This window comes from Pleurodeles waltl, chromosome 1_2 (assembly GCF_031143425.1).
Source record: "Pleurodeles waltl isolate 20211129_DDA chromosome 1_2, aPleWal1.hap1.20221129, whole genome shotgun sequence".
NCBI lineage: Eukaryota > Metazoa > Chordata > Amphibia > Caudata > Salamandridae > Pleurodeles > Pleurodeles waltl.
Window position 1 is genome coordinate 871,131,391 of NC_090437.1, and position 20,968 is coordinate 871,152,358.

The following is a 20,968-nucleotide window of genomic DNA, read 5'->3' on the forward strand; positions in this document are numbered from 1 at the left end:
AATGTGCCTGGGCATTGAGCAGAACTTGCCAATTCAATTTGGTGTTCAGTAATAAGCCCAGATAAAAGAATGTCTCTGCCTTTCCAATCTGATGACAATTTATCCTGTAGGTTTTAGATTTAGTTTTCCCAGGCCAGGGACCATGGTATAAGATTTAGGGAAATTAGTTTCATACCCAGGCTATCCATAAATACAATGAACCTATCTAACAGCTTCTGGAGAACGTTGGCCGCATGCACTATAAGAACAGTATCATCAGCATATAATAAGGCTGGTACATATCTTTCATCCACCTGGGGTACATCCTTACACTGTTCTATTAGGAAAGTCTCAAGCTGATCAATATAAAGAATAAATAGTATTGGTGCTAAAGAAGTGAGGTACAAAAAGCCAGGTAACTATAACTCGTGTCCTCGCCATGTACAGTTTTCTCCTGAATAATTTTGCTGCAAATATTACATTGAAATTATCAATGATGTTATCAAAGATTTCATGAGTGTTGTAATATGGGGGTAACTGGCAGTGCATGGTGAGGGGGGCAAGTTAGAGTTACATTAGGGCACAAGTTAGAGTTACTTGAAATAACTCAAAGTGCTGAGTTTCTATGATTTTGTACGTTTGAAATGTGAGCCTAACTATAACATCCCCATAACCTTTGTTTTTTTAAAGTGAATTTCTATGTTTTTTAATTCTATTTCCTCACTACATGTTTTTTTTTAACATTAAGTAATATTAATTATTTTATGTAAATCCACCCTTTGGCCATGCATGGTGGTGGTTGGCCACAGGGCACGCCCTGCAGCCGACCCCCTATAACCACTCAACCCTGCGCCACACAATGCAGAAGGTGGAGATTGACTGCAGAGACTGGACAACCCTCCCTAGGCATCCACCCACATACTGCCTTTGGCCATATGCAGCAGTGGTTCACTGCAGGCCCTGGCCTGTGGCCAGGCCCTGCAGCCAACCCCCGCATGCATCTAACCCTGCACCACATAACCTGCGGCCAACCCCCCATTGTCACCCAACCCCATGCGATGCACAGCATTGGTACCACAATGCATCCTGACCTGCTTATTTATCTCTGAAGAGGCCACTATTTGCTCAAAATGTCTACCCCACTGGAGTATTATCTACTGGAGTATTATCTACTGGAGTATTATGTACTGGCTGATTAGTAAGTGCTATCTCAGTAAATATATGGTGCATATTTCACACTACAGCTTATTAAAGGATCCTGAGGTATGTCTCCAGTGTGTTCTTAATTTTTGGCAATGTGATTGTTCCTCAAGTGTCTTTATAATGATAACCTGAATCCTGGTGTGGAGAAGAAGGCCAGAGTACAAAGAGCTGAATCGCCACCAAACAAGGGTACTTCCTCTTAATTAAATTTAGGAAGTGCTTTTTTTTTGGTTAGAAATGTGTTCATATTCCTCTGGATCAGGGATTGAAGGGTGGGCTTAGATGCGTCCACAGTCTCTGCGTCCTGCGGAAGCTGGTATTGCTCCTGCCCTTGCCATGCACAGTTTTCTCATCAATACTTTTACTGCAACCAATACTGTGATATTATCAATGATGTCAAAGAAGATGTCATGAGTGATGTAATATCTGGGGTTATTAGCAGTGCATGGCAATGGCACAAGTTATAATTGCTTAGGGCACACGTTATAGAGACTTAAAATAGCTCTAACTATACCAGCTGAATTTCTGTGGTTTTGTGTTTGTAAAATTTGAACCTAACTTTAACGTCCCTGTAACCGTTGATTTTTTAGTGAATGTCTAAGATTTATTTTAATTCTATTTCCTAACTATAATGTACCTGTAACCTTTGGGTTTTTCAATTATTATTTTTTTTTTTTTTTTTTAACATTAAGTAGGATGCCCATCGCCGTGCATGGTGGGGGGTGAGGAGTTGGATGCAGGGACAGGCCTGACATTGTGCTGACCCTTTTCAAGCTTCTTCCTTCCCCCCTCCTTCTTGCCATCAATTGTCCAAGTCCATGTCCCTGATCCCTCATTACAGCCCAGTGTGGCAGTTATTCTGGCACTGCCCTTTCTGCCTGCCCTGAACAGTTAGCTTGCTGCCCCATCCATCTCCTCCTGACCCTCTGTTATCTGAGTCCATGTACCAGCCCCTCCCTCCTGCCTTGTCTGGTTTGTTGTTGTGCCCCTGCACCATCCCTCCTGCCCTTCATGGTCCCTTATGCTGCAACTGTCCCTCGTTTCTGTCCTGTATGGTCAGCTTGCTGCCCTTGTCTTCTTACCCTCTGCTCTTTGTTGTCCATGTGCATCGCCCTGTCCCCTCCCTATTGCTTTCCATAGTCCTTGTGCTGCACTGCTTTCCCGCTTGCCCTGTGTGGTGTATTGTGCTATTGCAACCCCTGACGCTTGCCCTCTAAGGTCAGTTGGGTGCCCCTGTCCATCTCTCTCCTGCCCTCTGTTATCCAAGTCCATATCCCTACTCTATTCCTCTTGCCCTTCTTGATCCAATGTTGCCAACATTTTGAACTTGATAAGAGGTAGATTAAAAAAAAAAACCTGGGGAATTGATTTCCCAATTGATTTACATAGAAAAGGAGGAGATTTTAGGTAGGAGGCAGATCAAATAAATCCCTTAAACACATCAAGGGTCTCCTGTCTGAATCAGGTCTGTTGGTAGGTATGGTTGTACTCCAACTATCTCCTTCTACCTTCAATGGTCTGTTATATTGCCACAGCCTCTCTTGCCTGTCCTGCATAGTTTGTTGCCCCTGCCCATCTTTCCCCCACTCTCCATGGTCTGCTGTACTGCCACTGCTCCTACCACCTGGCCAGTGTGGCCAACTTGTTGCCTCTGCACCCTCTTCCCTGCCCTCAAGTAAACGAGCCCGTGCCCCTGACCTCTGCCTCTCCACAGTATTTTAATGACCACCTAGACTGCAACATTCTCAATTTATTACAAAAGTGTGGCATGCCTGATGTCATCTTGATATAATCAAAACCGCAATACCTAAATAATTTCCTTAGAAATTATAAAAATGAAGGGGTCTTATTTCCATGGAATTTATCGTTAGTGCTCTAAAAGAATAAAACGAGGACATATTTTCTGAGTTCTCAAATAGCAACAAAACACTTTTAAATAATTAGCTATCTTTAAGTATTTTTTTATCCAGTTGATCACCTGATTATGTGTTACACATAGGGGAGAGGATGTGATGTTACAGCCAGAGCTGCAAACTTTCCAACTAGGGAGAGGGCCTGGCCTATGGCCTGTAGCTAATCTCAACTGCTCACGGCCAAAGTCTGTGGGTGTCACGGATTAGATACTTGTGGAGGGTTATGAATTCATTCACATACAGTAACTATTGACTTGTTATTCAGTGAACAGATTTATTTATACTAATCACTCACACTTAACAGTATGGCAATGTTTCCATTTAAGTTTAACTATTTTTCACTTGTGCACTCCAAATTATTATTGGCTATAAAGCAATAACTATTTTCTTTATGGAACATTATTACTGACTACCTATATTTTTCACATAATTGATGAAGGTAATGGTTACTAGGTTAAGTCTTGTACCCATAAGTAAACAAATTAATTGTAACAGGGCAGAGAAGCGACACATGTTTGCAGTGTTCTCTTTCTTCTGTTGAGTATTAGTATAGACAGGAGAAAACAAACAGCTAAGAAGTAACTTAAATGCATGGAGGTACATTCAGAATGGAATTTCAGAACACTTCTTTGACCACAAGAGCCTGTACTCATGCCTTGTATTTATGTTTATTGTGACACAGATCTAAAAATAATATAAAAAATCCTCTGTATCAGAACAATCAGCTCCGTTTTATTCTCCTTTCCCCAAGGATTAATTTATCTGGCAATCAAATAGCTGCTAGACATTTAGGGGTTCATTACAACCCTGGTGGTAGTGCCACAGTCGGACCACCAGTACAGCCAGATTATGAGTTTTCATTGGTCTGGCGGTGCTGGTGGTCCTAATCCACCATGGCGCTGCAAGCAGCACTGCCCTGGGGATTACGAGTCCCTTCTCCGCCAGCAATTACATGGAAGTTTCTTCCTGCCAGCTGGCCCAGCTGGAAAATCTTAATGAGGCCCGCAGGAAGGCTGGTGCACTGGCGGCAACCTGCCTGTCGGGACTTCGGCAGACAGGCTTTTCCGTCTGCCGAATTAATAATGACCCCCTAAGTCTGGATGGGCAAGTGAAGTCCATTCTTATGCTCCTGACACCCCTATGAAGATCCAGGTCAGTTATGGCACCTCATTGCCTAAACTCCCACTAAATTTGGGGGTGTTTTGTTCCCCTTTCCACTTTGAGGTAAGGTTACTCCAGGCCTTTGCTTGAGTAAATATCAGGCCATTTTCAGGGTAAAAAAAAAGAGTAGTTTGTGAATAGCTACAAGCTCAAATGTTTGTGGGCATTCACAAACCCTCAAAACAAACCAGTCCTGTGTCCTTCTACTCCCGAACCCTTGCACGGTGTTTAGTACTTGTAATTGTGCAGAATGTCAGCCAAACCAGGTACTCCTGCCAGGCAAACATTTTTTGGGTACCTGGCAGGCGTAACTGGAGGCATTTTTGGCCACAGACATGTTTGTGATTGCACCCATACAGTTCAGAAGGAAATTGAAATTCCATTCTCCACATGAATGTAAAGGCTCTGCCGTGAGGCCTCTAAAGAACCATCCTACAGACTCTGTCCCATCCTCTACTACTCTTGCACTCTGATGAGGTCTCACAGTAGTGTGGGCACTTCACAAATTTGTAAAGTAAAAGCAAACAAATACATCCTGTGCTTTATCCTTCCTGGCATCCTCTGCCACTTCTTCTGTCCTATGTGTTTTAATAGAAATCAAATTGGGGCACTGTAACAGAGTGTCAGTAACAGAGGGACACATGGGTCTTTAATATACTGGTTTATTAAGGTAAATACGGGTTGTACAGTTTCTAAATATTTTATCCTTGTTCTGTTTTGGCTCTTCGTCTTTTCCTTCCCCTTTTATCTTCACGTTTTCTCTCTTTTATTCTTCTTTTATCCAGAGGGCGACTCAGGAGGAGCGTGTAAAGAAAGAAGAATTCAGAAGGTTGGTATGTATGTTCTCCTTTTTTACTTTCCTTCTTTCTCCTTACTGTTTCTGACTCTTTCTTTCTACCTCTTTGCTTTTCTTTTTCTTTTCTTGTACTGTTATTTTCGCTTTCCTCTCTGATATATTCCTTCTCTCTATCTTGTAGCCTTCCTTTTTTTCCTGATATGCTTCTTCCTCTTTATATTCTCTTTGTATTTTCCCTTTTCTTTCTTCCTTAGTTTATTTCCTTTTCTTTTGGCTGAGTTTCCTTCCATCCTGTTCTATCTCCTGAGCTCGATGTCCTACTATTGTCAAAATGTTGCAATACATACAAAAATGACCTGTATCTGTATATAAAATAATCTCAGAGAGCATAACCTGCTTCTTCTGTTGTCTCTTTTTTATGTCTAGCTACATACCCTATGTATAATATAACAGAAATAATGAAGGAAAAGAAAACAGGTTTTGTTCGTGTCAGAAGAAGCTCACTTTATGGTTATATCAACCCCAGTTTCTGTATCAGTGTTAAATACAGGGGGGAAAACAAAATGAAAAAAAAACAAGACAAACGTCCCTTTTCCCTTTTCCGTACCCAGTTAGGCCACGCTCTTCTTAGAGCGTGGCCGGCTTCAGCGTCCTGCTGCCTCCTGTTCGTCTCCTCCGAGGCTTGTCTCCGGTGTTGTCGTTTCTTAAACCAGCATCGTGGTCGGCTCTTTTGTGGTCCTCTTGCTATAATGCGGCTCCTGTTCCTCTTCCTCAGGGGATTTAAAAGTCCCCCCACCATCCCTCCCCCCCCCCTCGGCGTTTCTTGGCGCCCGAAAAAATGCTTCTGGGTCGAGACAGAAGGCACCGGAAGTACCCCCAGGTCCTCGGGCGTCCGCGGGCGTACCCCCGGAACATCTGAGGGTTGTGGTCACGGAGGATGCCCTGCTACAAGCACCTTTATCCAAGTGCCTTTCATTATTTTCATTACATTTGCATAAGGGTTATTCAGTTGGAATGTATTCTCTTTTTGTGTACTTTTGTTTGAACATCACTCAAGGTGAAATCAGAGTCTCACTGATCCTTTATGTTTTTGCTTGGTTCATTATTGTTAACTGAAAGGTTTTGAGCCAATATCATAAATTGTATGTATAAATAGTTAGGGGTCTAAACTTCGACTACTTCACAATTGTATGTTGCTACCTCTGTCGGGCTACTGATTGTATTAATTCATCAAGGATATTTACTTTACCTTGGATACAAATTATTGGTCATGGCGATAGCGTGCTGGCGGTTTTTCTGTATGTATTGTACAAATATGTATATATTTTTTTCACACTGCACCGTTCATGAGCACTTAATTCACTAAATAACTAACTCAATGTGATTTTGTGAAATATGGATGCTGTTATTTAATCTGTTTTCAAAATACAGTTATGCACTTCGGTATTCCCTTTAAAACGTGATTTATTGTATATCTTATTCTTAATCAATGCTTTTGAAGGGTTCCCCTTGAGACATTAATATAGATAGATAATTCTATACCCAGGTCTCAACTGGGTTTTCTTTGGGTATCCCCTGTGGTAGATTCCTTGAGTTCCATTCAAAGGCATTTGATGCACTGTAAATGTGACCAATATATTTTCTTGTTTGCTCTTATATATTCATTTAATCCTTAGAAAGTAAGCATGTCTGGAGTTGGATTGTGATTGGTCTCCTAAGAGAAGAGTGACAGCTTCGGTTCCAGTGTCCAAATCATTTAACTACTAAATATGGTGATCAAGTTCCCTTCAGTAGGTATGTCACAAGTCTCAAAAAGACAGAACTAAGGGGGTTATTCCAACTTTGGAGGAAGTGGTAATCCGTCCCAAAAGTGACGGTAAAGTGACGGATATACCACCAGCCGTATTACGAGTCCATAATATCCTATGGAACTCGTAATACGGCTGGTGGTAAATCCGTCACATTTGGGACGGATTACCACCTCCTCCAAAGTTGGAATAACCCCCTAAATGTTCTGATTCTGCTACTTCCAGTGACAATGGCTTCACTGACATTGAGTTCAGTGTTAATTTTGAAAGTTTAAACTGTGGGTAAATACGAAATTTGTGAACCATATAAGCTTACCTCCGTTCAACAGGGGGAACTCAAGGTGCGGGCCCAAAGGCACGGGACCCTCACCACCTCCCAGTGAATGGAAATACCCACAGTAGGCAGCAGAACAGGTCGTCATGTTGAATATTGGGATCTGTGGTGCTGCCTGCTGGGAGAGGTCAACCTCTGTTTCTTGGTGGAATGTGCACACTCCTGCCCCTTCCCCACCCCAGGGTCCGGCCCTGGTGCTGAAAAACGATCCCATGGGTGCTGACATGCACTTTAGTTCACTCGTAGTCCAGTGTTAAAATGATTTCATTGACAGCTCTCTTGTTTAAATATAGAACAACCTATGAACATCTTTTTGTTTCTACATTATAGTCTGTGAAACGTCACTTTTCCTGTTTCTGATTCCGTGTTCTGGCTCATGTTTTCTGCTCACCTGAAACAAGACCCTAATCATCTAAACAAAATGGTGGTAACAAAGCTGCAGACCTCATGGCATTTTATGCACGCAATATTGCTGCATTCCACTTCCGCAGTGTACCGGGGTAATGATGTGTAACTACACAGGTGAATGAGTTAGCGCCTAAATTTACTATGAATTAACCTCACGTGTTTCTGGTGCTAAATATCAGCATTTACACCCCTGGTTAACATGTTATGGCAAATTATTTCCTGAGATATTACATAAAATTACTACCAATTCTATTTACCTTTAAAGCACGGGTGAGAGCACTTTTTGACTTGGGTAAAATGCCACATTCTATATTATGCCTGTTCTTTCTCTCTATTTTATGTAACCTTCGTTGAAATTTATAGGCAAACAAGTTGAGAATGTACATGGCGCACTTGGAATGTGCTGTCCAACTAGGCATCCTTCATATGTGGTCAATGAGACAAAAAAACATTTTCACAGACATGGAAATTTGACCTGTTTCTTATGGCTGTAGTTGCATGAATCGCCAATTTTAATTGCAATTAGTTTTCATTGAGTATACAAAGCCAGATGGCAGGTTTTATCTGCCATTGCTTGATCATGCGCTGCATTAAATGCGTCTTGCAGATGAGATGCAACCGAATGAAATTAGGAAAAGATCTTGGAGTTCTTTAAATGACTAACTCCTACCCTCATTAAATAATTTACGTGGTGCAGAGTGCATCTGCCCTTTAAAACAGACGACATCATTTTAGACAATGGACATGAAAACAAATTGAAAAGGCAATAATGGATGTTCTGTCCCATTAGCGAGCGACTGGGATTACTAATGCACAAATAGCACTGATTAAGTAAGCATAATGAATATCTCATCATTTAATCATGCAAATTAGGCTAAAAGCGAAGACCCTGACTAACAAACAAACAAAAATCTAAGTTCACTTTGTCTGAAGAACTGAAATTGTCTTAGCTCTACTTTTATCTTGCTGAATCACGTACATAACTTAAATTTGATAAATTCATAATCTTTCTATTTTGAGAGCCCAATTTATTTATTTTGGTATGAGTGGTGTGACTTACTCTTGTAGTGTTCCTGGTTTACTAATGATGTGAGATATAATTTTCAAGAAAACATATAGCTGTTCTTGTTGGAAACATAGCTATCCTGTAAAACTCACTGCGGAGATAATGTTAGCTATTTTTCTGTCTCAAAAACGCACATATAATAAAAAGCAATTCCGACGTTGTGACTGATGTGTCAAAAGAAGTTATCTGTCTTTGAGTTAGACACGTTGACTATCCCGTGTGTGTTTGAGTTGAAAGGAAAAAGGATATACTTCAAAAATACTAGATAAGCCCTAACACACCCTGTAGTTGCCACGCTTCATAATATGGCTGCCTCAATTGGCAGACATGATTATGGTGACAAATGGGATCCCTTTGTTTTAGGGAGTACTTTTGTGAGGGGTGAGGGGAAGTGGTGATAGTGTGAGATCCGAAATATCAGATTAAAAATGCCCAGTGGTGTTTCAAGTGACTCTTTTAATGCCAGAGGACCAATGCATTGATCACAAAAGTGGAGTCACGATGCCTAGGAACGTTATTCCAACGACAAGAACTCCACCACCCTGCTCGACAACCTCGACAATCTTGGACTCAAGCAGCTCGTCACAACACCCACCCACTCTGCAGGACACACGCTTGACCCCATCTTCTCCGCCAGCAAACACGTCTCCTTCAGCCACACCACTGAACTCCACTGAACCGACCACTGCTGCATCCACTTCACTTCGAGAAACCCTCAACGTACCACCACCCGCAGCGGATCCCTCACTGCAGATGGAACAAGGTCACCGAAGACCAGCTGATCACCACCCTCTCCTGGAACCCACCAATCGACACCACCAACACCGACACAGCTGCCCGCAACACTCTTGCCCTGATCAGGAAACCTTCAACAGATGCACCGACAGAAAGGCCTTCTGCACTGCCGACCTCCAAGAATCCAAGCAAACATGCCAAAGACTTGAGAAGAAGTGGCTCCAAGAACAGACACCGGACAACCACACAGCCTTCAAGAACGCCATCTGCTGACACCACCAACTCATCCGAACCGCCAAAAGAACCTCCTTGAAAGAATGCATTGACAACACACACAGCTACAAGGAGCTCTTCAACATCATGAAGGAACTCTACAACTCCGGTTCCAACATCAACGACATCCCGCCATCACAAGACCTCTGCAACTCCCTAGCCACCTTCTTCTACCACAAGATCACAGACATCCATGACAGCTTCAATACCTAGACCCCCCGTCAACCACAGACTCACCGCCTCCCAGCCACACCAACCTCCTGGACCCAGGTCAACGACGACAAAACCATCAAAATCATGAACACCATCCATTCCGGCTCACCATCCGACCCCTGCCCTCACCACATCTTCAACAAAGTGAGCTCCGTCATCGCACCCCAACTCCGTAAGATCATAAACAGCTCCTTCAAGACCACCACCTTCCTGGAGAGCTGGAAACATGGCAAAAATGACGCCCTTCTCAAAAAACCCAAGGTGGACCCAAAGGACCTCAAGAACCTCCGGCCCATCTCCCTGCTCCCCTTCCCAGCAAAAGTCATCAAGAAGATCGTCAACAAACAACTGACCTGCTTCCTCGAGGAGACAACACCATGGACTCATCCAAATATGGATTCCCGGGCAACCACAGCATCGAAACCACCCTTATCTCCACCACCGACGACATCAGGACCCTTCTTGACAACAGCAAAACGTGGCCCTCTTCCTCCTGGACATCTCGGCCACCTTTGACGCCATCTGCCACCACACCCTATGCACACGCCTTGATGACGCAGGGATCTGTGACAGAGCCCTTGACTGGATCACCTCTTTCCTCACCGGCAGTTCCAGAGAGTCCGCCTCCCTCGATTACACTCTGAAGGCACTAAGATCATCTGCGGCGTACCACAGTGGTCATCCATCAGCACAACCCTCTTTAACATTTACATGGCTCTGCTTGAAATCATCATCCGATCAGACGACCTTAACATCGTCTCATACGCCGATGTCACCCAGCTGATCCTCTCCCTCACGAAGGACCCCTCCACCACCAGCACCATCCTCCACAAAGGAATAAGGATGATCGCTGAATGGATGAAGAACAGCTGCCTGAAACTGAGCTCTGACAAGACTGAGGTCCTCGTCCTCGGCTCCACCCCTTCCGCTGGGATGACTCCTGGTGGCCTGCTGCACTGGGATCAATAGCGACACCCACCGACCACGCACGCAATCTGGGGTTCATCCTGGACTCATCGCTATCAATGACCCAGCAAATCAACGCCGTCTCTTCCTCCTGCTTAAACACCCTTTGCATGCTTCGGATGATCTACAAATGGATGCCCACCGGAACCAGAAGGATGGTCACCCAAGCCCTCGAAAGCAGCAGACTTGACTACGGCAATACCCTCTACGCAGGAACCATGGCCAAACTCTAGAAAAGACTGCAACGCATACAGAACGCCACCACACACCTCATCCTGGACATCCCCCACCACAGCCACATCACAGCCCACCTAGCTCCACGTCAACAAGCGAATTACGTTCAAGCTTCTCACCCACGCTCACAAAGCACTGCACAACACGGGACCAGAATACCTCAACAGACAACTCTCCTTTTACACCCCAACCCACCAGCTTCGCTCCCCTGACCTTGCCCTCACCACCATTCCACGCATCCACAGAACGACTGCGGGTGGCAGATAATTCTCACACCACGCCGCCAATATGTGGAACACTCTCCCTATCCACCTGCAACAGATACAGGAACTGCTAACCTTCAGGAGACACCTGAAGACCAGTCTGTTCGAGCAGTAGCAGCACCCACCCAGCACCTTGAGACCCTCAGGGGTGAGTAGTGCACTTTACAAATGTTATGATTGATTGATTGCTTCCTCCTGCACGAATCAGCTGTCTCAACGTTTTGCTTCTCCATCTGAAAGTAAAAGTGGGTATCACCAGCAGAAAACTACAGCTAAAGAGCTTTTCTCTCAGTTGAAAACATTTGTCAGAAAATGCTAAAAAAGGAGCAGGCAGTAGTGATGACCCTTGAGGCACTGCAGAATTTACAGTCCAGAACTCCAAGCAGCTGTCCTGTTATCTGATAAAGGCAACAAACTGTAAAGCAATGAGTTAAACTAATGTAAAGAATCATTTTCTATCCTTGCCAAGATGCATGGTCTTGACACCAACAGGCCATGATCTACTGAGTCAAAAGCTGTGTATCAGTCCAGTTAAGACAAAAAGGGGCATATTTAACAGCCCCTAGCGCCACGGGCCATCACTTTTCGTGACACTCCAGTGGCACTAACCACCGCCCTATATTTACAATTAGGCGTAACGCCACGTTTTGTGGCGTTATGCCTCCTTGTAAATATGGGCCCCTCCAAAGCAGTTTTCTGCATCATAGGGGCGTGCAATGGGTGTTGCAGTGGGCGTTCCACTGCAACACCCATTGCTTTTGATGCTGCCTCAGATTTACGAGTTGTCACAAACAGAGGCAGCGCCATAAATGAACACCTCCCCAGAGGTAGCGTTAGCATGACAAAACGAGGAAGAGTGCTTCTGCAACACACATAGAAGAATCAAAATGCCAGGGATGATTGTTTATGTGCAAGATGGTGTCCCTTCCTGCACATAAACATTAATTCCAAAATGAAGCTTTGGTACTTCTATGTGTGCTGCATTTTGCAGCACACATAGAAGTGCCAAATCGCCATAATAGATTGTTTATGTGCAGGAAGGAGCACCTTCCTGCACATGAACAATCTATCCCCTCAACGCAGACACCCTTGCACTATGGTGCAAGGATGCCAGCATTGGCAGCTTAATTTTGCGCTGGTGCACTGGGAAACGCAGGGCTGTGCCGTATTTCTGAAGATATTGGGCATCCCTGCGTTTCAAAAGTGGCGCAGCGTGGTGCTGCTATTTTGGTGCAGCACTGCGCTGCACCACTTTGGCTTGAATCTGAGCCTCAGTGTTCCCTGGGCCCTGTCCATCTTAACTTTTTAAATTCCAGTCTGTATACAATATCATAAAAATCGCAAGTATTTTGACTATAGTTATCTGAAAACTATGAAAGGCTTATTAATTATTGTGTCACTAATATGCAGATTCAAGTGAGTCTGGACGAGTACTCCTTTTCACTAAGGACTTAACAATTTCATTACCAATTTCCCGGAAAAATGTGTCCTCAACTAACTTTGTCAACATATTGAAAAATGCTGATAACTTGTGCTAGATGCTTCAATCATATTACTCTCTCTCTCTTCCTCTCTCATATCTCCCCAGTCACTTCCCAGTGAAGTAAGAAGCTTGCTCATACCATTAAAAACCTAGCACTCAGTCACACCATCTCTAAAGACAACCACTTCCAACGCAGTTCTAGCTCCCTTCTGCTGGAACCACAGAGATCTAAGAAAAAAATGACCTACTCTTACACATTTTGTGGATCAGCCTCAGACTCTGGTACTCCCTTCCAAAACCATTTTCTGCTATATTTCAAAGAAAGATAAAGCAATTTTGATGACCAGATTCTTACCACTTTGAACCTCTGTCTACTAAAAGACCATCCCTGTTTGCAGGTGGTTCTGGTATTTCCATACTGCCTAAGAAACTACAGCAAGTTGCTGTTGGTTCTTTTGACTCCTTCCCTCTGGTAGTCAGTAAGGCAGGAGTATGCTTGGCGGTCAAATCGAGTGCAATATTGTTGGTCAGTATGTTGATTTCTTGATGGTCTGTCCTTGTTTCTACATTGACCTTGCTGTGTTAACTTACTGTTTTGTCAGAAGCTATAACGTCTAGCATATATTGTGCGATTATTGCTCTACTCTGTCTTACTATTGTGTTATTAGTATTTTCATATACTATGTAACTTTTTGCCTTGTATAGCAGTCAGAAACACTGGGGCTATGTTTGCGATTTAGATAACAGTATACAATAAAAATAAAATTGTATTGAGTTGACAGAGGAAGATATATTCTTACACTTTTTATCATGACAAATTCTGTGAGATGACATGATGGACTGATCAATTCATGTTGTTCTCCTAAGCTTATCAAATGAGAATAATAACCTTCACTTGCATTTCCAAAGAGCATATTTTCACAAATGTAGTGTCACAAGGTGGTTTGTCTTTGCACACTGACTAATCCCAATCCTCACCAATCGTGAATTTACAGAGGCAGAGCATAGTCTGGACAGTCCGGAAAGTCAGGTTTATCATTCACCTTGATTTATTCCCTTATAAACAACTGTTAAAACTTGTTTGATAGCAGTAGTGATGTTGCATTCCTGCTACTGATAATCAATTACATTGATCCACCATTACACAGGTACTGCTGCATCAAAATTATTTTACTGGGAAAAACATGACAACCAATAAAGTAATTACAAGAGTAAGTGTGAGAATGAGGGTTAGGGATACTGTTAATGTTAATTAGATAAAAGGGTATGGTAATGAGTAATACTATGATTACAGTAGGCGTATCCTTAGGGTTTGGATCAGGTGTCAGGTAAGGGGAGAGGGCAGGTGCGGCCTTCGTTTTAGAGTTAGTGTAAGGGTGACTCTATGGATTTTGGATATATTTAGCTTTATGTGTATGGCTACTCTCAATGTTTTGGTTAATATTTATGTATAGGCTTGGTATTTGGGTTAAGTCAGGATAGGTTCAAGGGTGCCTTTAGGGTTAGTGCAAGATTATATTTTAGGGCAAAGGGTTATGCTTAGGAATCTCATGTTTTTCCTTTTACATATATGACATAGTTAATTCTATGCAGTAAGGTTCTCAGTAGCACTTACTTTATTCTATGAAGTAGGATTTGTAGTAGTCTTCATTAAGGTAATGTCAATGTGGTGGATTTTATTTAGTGGTAGCTCAGTGCCCTTGTGTTCCTATTAGTATCATGCAAGCCTAGGGATTGGGTAAACCTATTTCTCAGCTGAATCAAAACTTGTCTTATTTACTCCTGAAACGCAGACCATGCAGGCCAGTATTAAATTAGGTTCTAGGTTGTAGGTATACACTAGACAAATGTTCCTCCTATTCTATCCTTTCCTGTCGTACATTCAAGGATAATGCACCCCACAGTGAAGCGGATTCATACATTTTTCTGGAGTCTGATTCCACTAAGTAGCACCACATCATTATTGAAGCTCAGATTTCGCAATAATAATAGCTCAGGTTTTTCTGCTGATCTTGTTTTTGACAGCATATAAGCTCATTGGTAGTAGGTTAGTTAGATATTTTCCAAGGTGTTTGTATATAGGACAGGTGGATTTACAATTGGCTGTTTATTTACCAAAGAAATTATAAAGGAAATTGACCCATGGTTAAAAAATGAGATAAGTGTAAAATAACTGTCTAAAATTGTACAGTGCTTTGGCATATAGAGGGTCATTACGATCTTGGCGGGTTTCCCTGCCGAGATCTGCGCTGACGGTCGATAGAAGACCACCAGTGCGAAGAACCCCCCCGCCGACCACATAAAGAACATCCCGCTGGGCCGGTGGGCGGAAACAGTGGTTCTGCCCACCAGCCCAGCTGGAAACAGGGCCTAAACATTGACGCTGATTCCAAACGGAGCTGGCGGCAATGTAGCGGTGCGACAGGAGCAGCAGCACCCGTCGCGCATTTCACTGCCCGTAATTCGCCATGGAAAGGCTGGTGGAATATGACTCATTGTCTGGAGAGCAGCGCTGTTTGCAGCGCTGCCCTGTTTGATCTGAAACGCCGCCACCGCCTGGCTGCCTGGTAGCGGGAGCCTGGCGGTGGCGGTGTTTCATCCGTGGCGGTTCAGCCATGTTACTAATATGGTGGTCTGGACTGCCATGCCATTGGCGACAAGTACCTCCACCACCTACACGGCAGTCCAGACCGCCATGTTCATTATGAGTGCCATAATGTCCATTGTGTGCTTCGAAAGGTGGGTACAGAATTTAACTTCCTAGCTAAGAGCAAACCTTTGATTATCATATATACTGTCACTTCTATGGTTATTCACCCCAGACTTTCCAGTGCGCAATAATCACACAGAAAAGAGAGGCAACCTCCTTAATTGAGTGTCTCATATTGAGACTACAGAACACCTGTTTTCTTTTAATATTAAAAAACACAAATTGCAAGAAATACAAGAAACTCAATTAAGAACTTTGCCTCTCTTTTTTGGTATTATGTAGATTCTCTGCGAAAATGAGGTGACTCTCCCCTATCATTTTCTTTTATATCTCCCTTTGGTGTTTGCTAATCCCTCAGTCACCTGCTTTGAGGATTTTGAAAATATCATCATTCTTCTAACTTGACAGATGATTTGAGAAGAATTTGAAAAGGTTGTATTTAGAAAAATAATTTACAAATGCAATAGGTTCCTCCTTTCCCAACCTTCTCTCTGAAAACTTTTGACCATAGGATATCTGTCCTGGGTTACGGCAAGAGGTTAGGGTAAGCCTGTGTACTTGCATACTAGCCTGCATCTTACATGTGTCACTTACAGTACTTGTTCTTCTCTTCAATGCAGCTGGTTGAACTTTAACATATTTAAAATAATTTCTGTTCATGTTGTGCATGTTCATAGTATGGCATTAATTTCTACCATAATGCAGGGCAAGCATTATAGCAAGTACAGGTGATTAAAATGTATCAAAAAGCATGTGTTATGCAATGGATAGCTGTCCAAATTCTGAAAATTCTTTGTGGTTAAAGTGACCATTATAGTCCAGTAAATACCACTTTTGACCTAGCATGATTTTATGCCGGAGATTTGCACCTCTATGCAATTTGTGCACACAACATGCCAAGGATTACCACTATACTGTCAGGACCAACATAGGTGAGTACTGTTGTGTCATGGATGTCCAAAATATACCAAGAATGATCACCATTCTGTCACTACCACTATTATGCCAGAGATAGGCACCATCATACAATGGAGGCCCACAATATGTCAGGAGTTAGCCCCATTATGCAAAGGTCAGTGTTTTACCAGAGGTAGGCAATATGACATAGATGTGCCACAAGTTACAATAAATATCATTATTGTGCCAAGACCAGAATTTTACCCAAAGGGGACATAATTTCTGGACATCCACAAATTTCCAATAAATACCATATTTATTTGAAGAACAACATATTACCATAGGTAGGCACTGATTATCATTCCCATGGATGTCCACATATTGTCAAGAATTATTACTATTTTGCCAGGGCCATTAGTTTGTGCATTTCATGGGAGGGCTTGAGAGGGAGAGTGAAACGAAAGAGTGGGGAGGATTTCTAGTGTTGCGTAGGTTCTCCTTATCCTAATGAGACTACTGGATTTGGCCGACAGAATCACCTGCACTGCGGGGGACTGAGTCTAATCCCACAGCATGTGACTCCAGTTGGCCTAATCTGGTTTTTTTCCAGCTAACTAGCAGTGCCTCATCTCCACCCAAGAGCAGCGATGATTAGGGCAACAGGGCGCATGACACATATGACTCCTCAGGGGAATCGTGGTCACTTGGATCTCATCCGTTTCTCTCAGTTACATTAGTCTCACGTATGCAAAGACAATCAGAGGCAGAATATAATTCAATAAGGTTTTATTGAAGTAACTGCATCTTAGATAGTAAGCCATGTATTACAATAACTAGGACAATGAAGCACAATAAGATTCAAATGGTGACAAGGAGAGTAAAACACAAGAATAACTCTACCATACTGTCACTGTGGTTTATAAATATAGTTCCTACCTAAGCTAAGTTACAGCACAGCATGTTAAACTCTAATTCTGCCTTTCAAGTTCCTCCCCTGGGAAGACATCATCTCTCATACTTGAGCAGGAGATCTGTAGTCTAGATAGACACCATTCCCATATGGGCAAGGAAACAGGTAGTCTACATGAGCAGCGAAGCAATCAGCAATCAGCATACAGTTGTGGTCATCTGGCTTTAATCTCCGTCTAACGTTTATGGGGTGAAGTAGTGTTTTATAATAAAACAGCTGATGTTCCATGTAAGAGTGTTTATGTTTCTGTGAACATTGGAGACAAAGCGTACCACATTTGCCAGCAACCTATCTTACCATAGCCTTGAGAAAAGCACAGACTAAGAGAAATGTTTTGTTCAAGAATGGAGTCCTGACCTAGGTGAAGAACAACTAGATAGAGAAAATAAGACAGGACCGCGAAAAGTGGCTAATGTTAAAATAATAAAATGAGGCCGAATAAAATATATCTGAACTAAAGTGCACAGTGGCAGGCTTAGTTTGCTAAAATAATGTGTGTAAAATTATAGCTAAAGAGGCTACACAACACCATCTCCTTGCGGTTCAAAGGTGGTTCAAAGCCTAAGCTAATATATGAAAGCTACTAAAATTCATCTTAAAGCATATATACAGAAATGCCAATCATGACAAGCTAAAAGGCACTTGAGCATGTAGTGTTGGGAAAGGTGCAGGTGGTAGTTTTGTGGCAGGTGAGGGGTGGTCAATTGGGTGTGGGTAAGCACCCTTAGGAGGGGGCCAGCAGGCAGTCATGGAGACTCATAGGGTGGGGTTTTGGACTTTTCTACTTCCCATCAGTGGGAGAAGCACAAGCAGAGCTTCTCCTGCCAGTGAAGAATTTTTTTTTTTCTTTTTTCCCTTGGCCAGAAAGTTATTAGAAATAACTTTTTTGCCTTTTACTATGCAAGTTGAAGGTTTCGTCCACCTCCATATCAACAAATATTGTTGTATTGCATGATGATGTGCCATTGTTGATTTCTTGCAGCACAGAGGCATTGAGGTGCAACTTAAAAATGGTGAGAATCTACTAATTATTCTAGGTTCAGAATATTTCAGGTTTTAGGACAAATACAAAACATCTTAAGTGATTACTCATATGTTTTATAGAGGACATTTTTACATTTATTTCTTTTAATTATATTACTGACGTTCTAAATACAAAGAAAAACGTATGTTATCTCCTTTTCAGTCTATTGGTTCTGGGGTTATCTGGTCAGGGTCGTCTACAGGAAATAAAAATAAATGACCACAACTACCCTCACTCAGTCTCACGCTCAATTTTGGTCTGGATCATGGAACACAATCTGTTCAACATTTACATTATTTTCTCGGCGCAAAATAATACTTGTTTGCAAGACATTAACCAAAAACCATCACTCATATCATACAAGTGATCTTTTCAATATGTATTCATTTTTTTAAGCAACCAATGTAGACTGTCACCTATGTTACTCAATAATCGTGTCTATAAATCATATATAATAGTTTTTCTTTTTTCAATTTTAAATTCTTGCTTTGCATTTTGTGTACTTTATTTATTTTGGAAATAAAAAAACATCTGCTAAGACATGGAGAGGTCCTTAAACTGCGCAGTGTCACTTCATTTCAATTTCGAAGTTTCACTCCGAACAAATTCCCCTTGTTGACGTTCCTCAGTTCACACAGATACGCATATCTCACTGTGAAGCCCACACCAAAACATATTGACTTGAATTGTGCACATCAACTTTGCCTTGCAAAACACAGAAGTTTCCTTCATTACAATGTGGCACTAACTAAACATAATTCTTACTCCTTGAAGATTACACAGGACAGTGCTGTTAAGACTCTTAATTGGAACCTCATGTTACCAAACATTCCGATACTCATGTTAAATGAGTAACCTTTACATAGGTACTGCATTCTGTTTAATGCTGATGTTTTATTTTGGTGAATGTTGATGCATGAATAAAATAACGTATGCTGATTGTAACTGTTTAGTTCTAAATATAAGAACAACAACCAAAGGTCTTTCGTGTTCTGTTTTTTGGCCTGGTTTTCCAGCAACAAAAAAGGCATTTCAAGGACCTATTTATATGTGCGTGTTGCGATTGTAAGTGTAGGAATTGAGTCCTTTGTAGATTTCTATTTTACATTACTATGTTGCGACATTTTACAACAAATTCCGTCGCATCACGCTTTGCATTTAAATTCTGAGTGCAAAATGATACAATTAACATTTCGTTTCATTTAGCTCAGGTTCTTTTCATATTTACCTCTCCTTAGGGAGAAGGTTCCCTGCCAGACCCAGTTCACCAGGCCCACCCTACCTGGTATATAGGGACCCAGATACTCCATCTCCCGACTCGAACTCCAACTCACTTCAGCAGCTCACTTCTCCCACTGCTAAAACCTAACTTTCAGCGAACTCACCACCAATGGCTACCCTCAATCACGTCTATTCTGCTTTTGTTATAAAAAAGGAGTATTTCTTCACCACATGTGGAGAGTATTCATTCAGACTTGTACGGTGCTGCTGCACACAAGGGCGTTCTGTGTTGCATCTGAGCTCGTCTGGAAACTTTCCATGTTGATACATTAAGGTCTCTTGTTCATGCACTAGGGACCAAACCACTGTACTCGATGCCTAACTTCTCTTGTTTAATTTATCAAATACAATAGAGGTGTGTACCACATTGTCTGCAGTTGAGGTCAAGATTTCACTATTTAACACTCTTTAGGTACAGTGTTACAGCAGACAAAAGGTCTAAGCAGCTTAGTTGCATAGTATTCATGTGGAACCTCCCTTCTTCCTGCATCATGTTGAAGTAGGATTAACACTTTTGTCGTGCTTCATTATGAAAAGCTCCCCATTCAGAGACCTGCAGCCTGAAACAGAAGATGGTCAATGTTACATGTTATCGTTTATGTGCTGCAATCTCAGACCATTTGACCTTTATCATCTCTCAATTGCAACCAGTGTAAGTAACAAAGCCTTTTCCATTTTGGATTGGTTTTGCCAGCATTAGGACTGCCACTTAGTGTTGCAGTGCAAGCACATTCTCCAAGTCAGTTCCTAAGTTAATGTTGCCCTGAAACACTAGATTCTGAACCACATGCTTCAGTGCCAGAAGACAAGTCTCCAAATGTGAATGCTAACTCAAAATTTAAATTTAGACTGTGAGTAGGAAATGGATGCTACAATTGCATAAAGTGTAAGTGCCACCATCCTAATACCTGGATCATGTCTCTGAGCAGGAATTTCCATAACCTACAATATGGGTCTCATAGTGTTGTGTAGCCATTTTAGTTATAGCTCCATACCTGTTATTTTAGCACACTAAGTTTGCAGCTGAGCACTTAAACCTAGATATATTGTATTCAGCTTTGTTTATTATTTTAACAATAGCCACATTTGCAGTCTTGTTTTATTTCTCTCTATCTAGCTGTTCTTTGCCTAGGCCTGCACTGCGTTCTTAAACAAGACATTTCTTTCACTCTCTGCTTTTCTCACGGCTGCAGTAAGATAGGTTGCCGACAAACGTGGTAACCCTTTGTCTCTAGTGTTCATAGAAACATA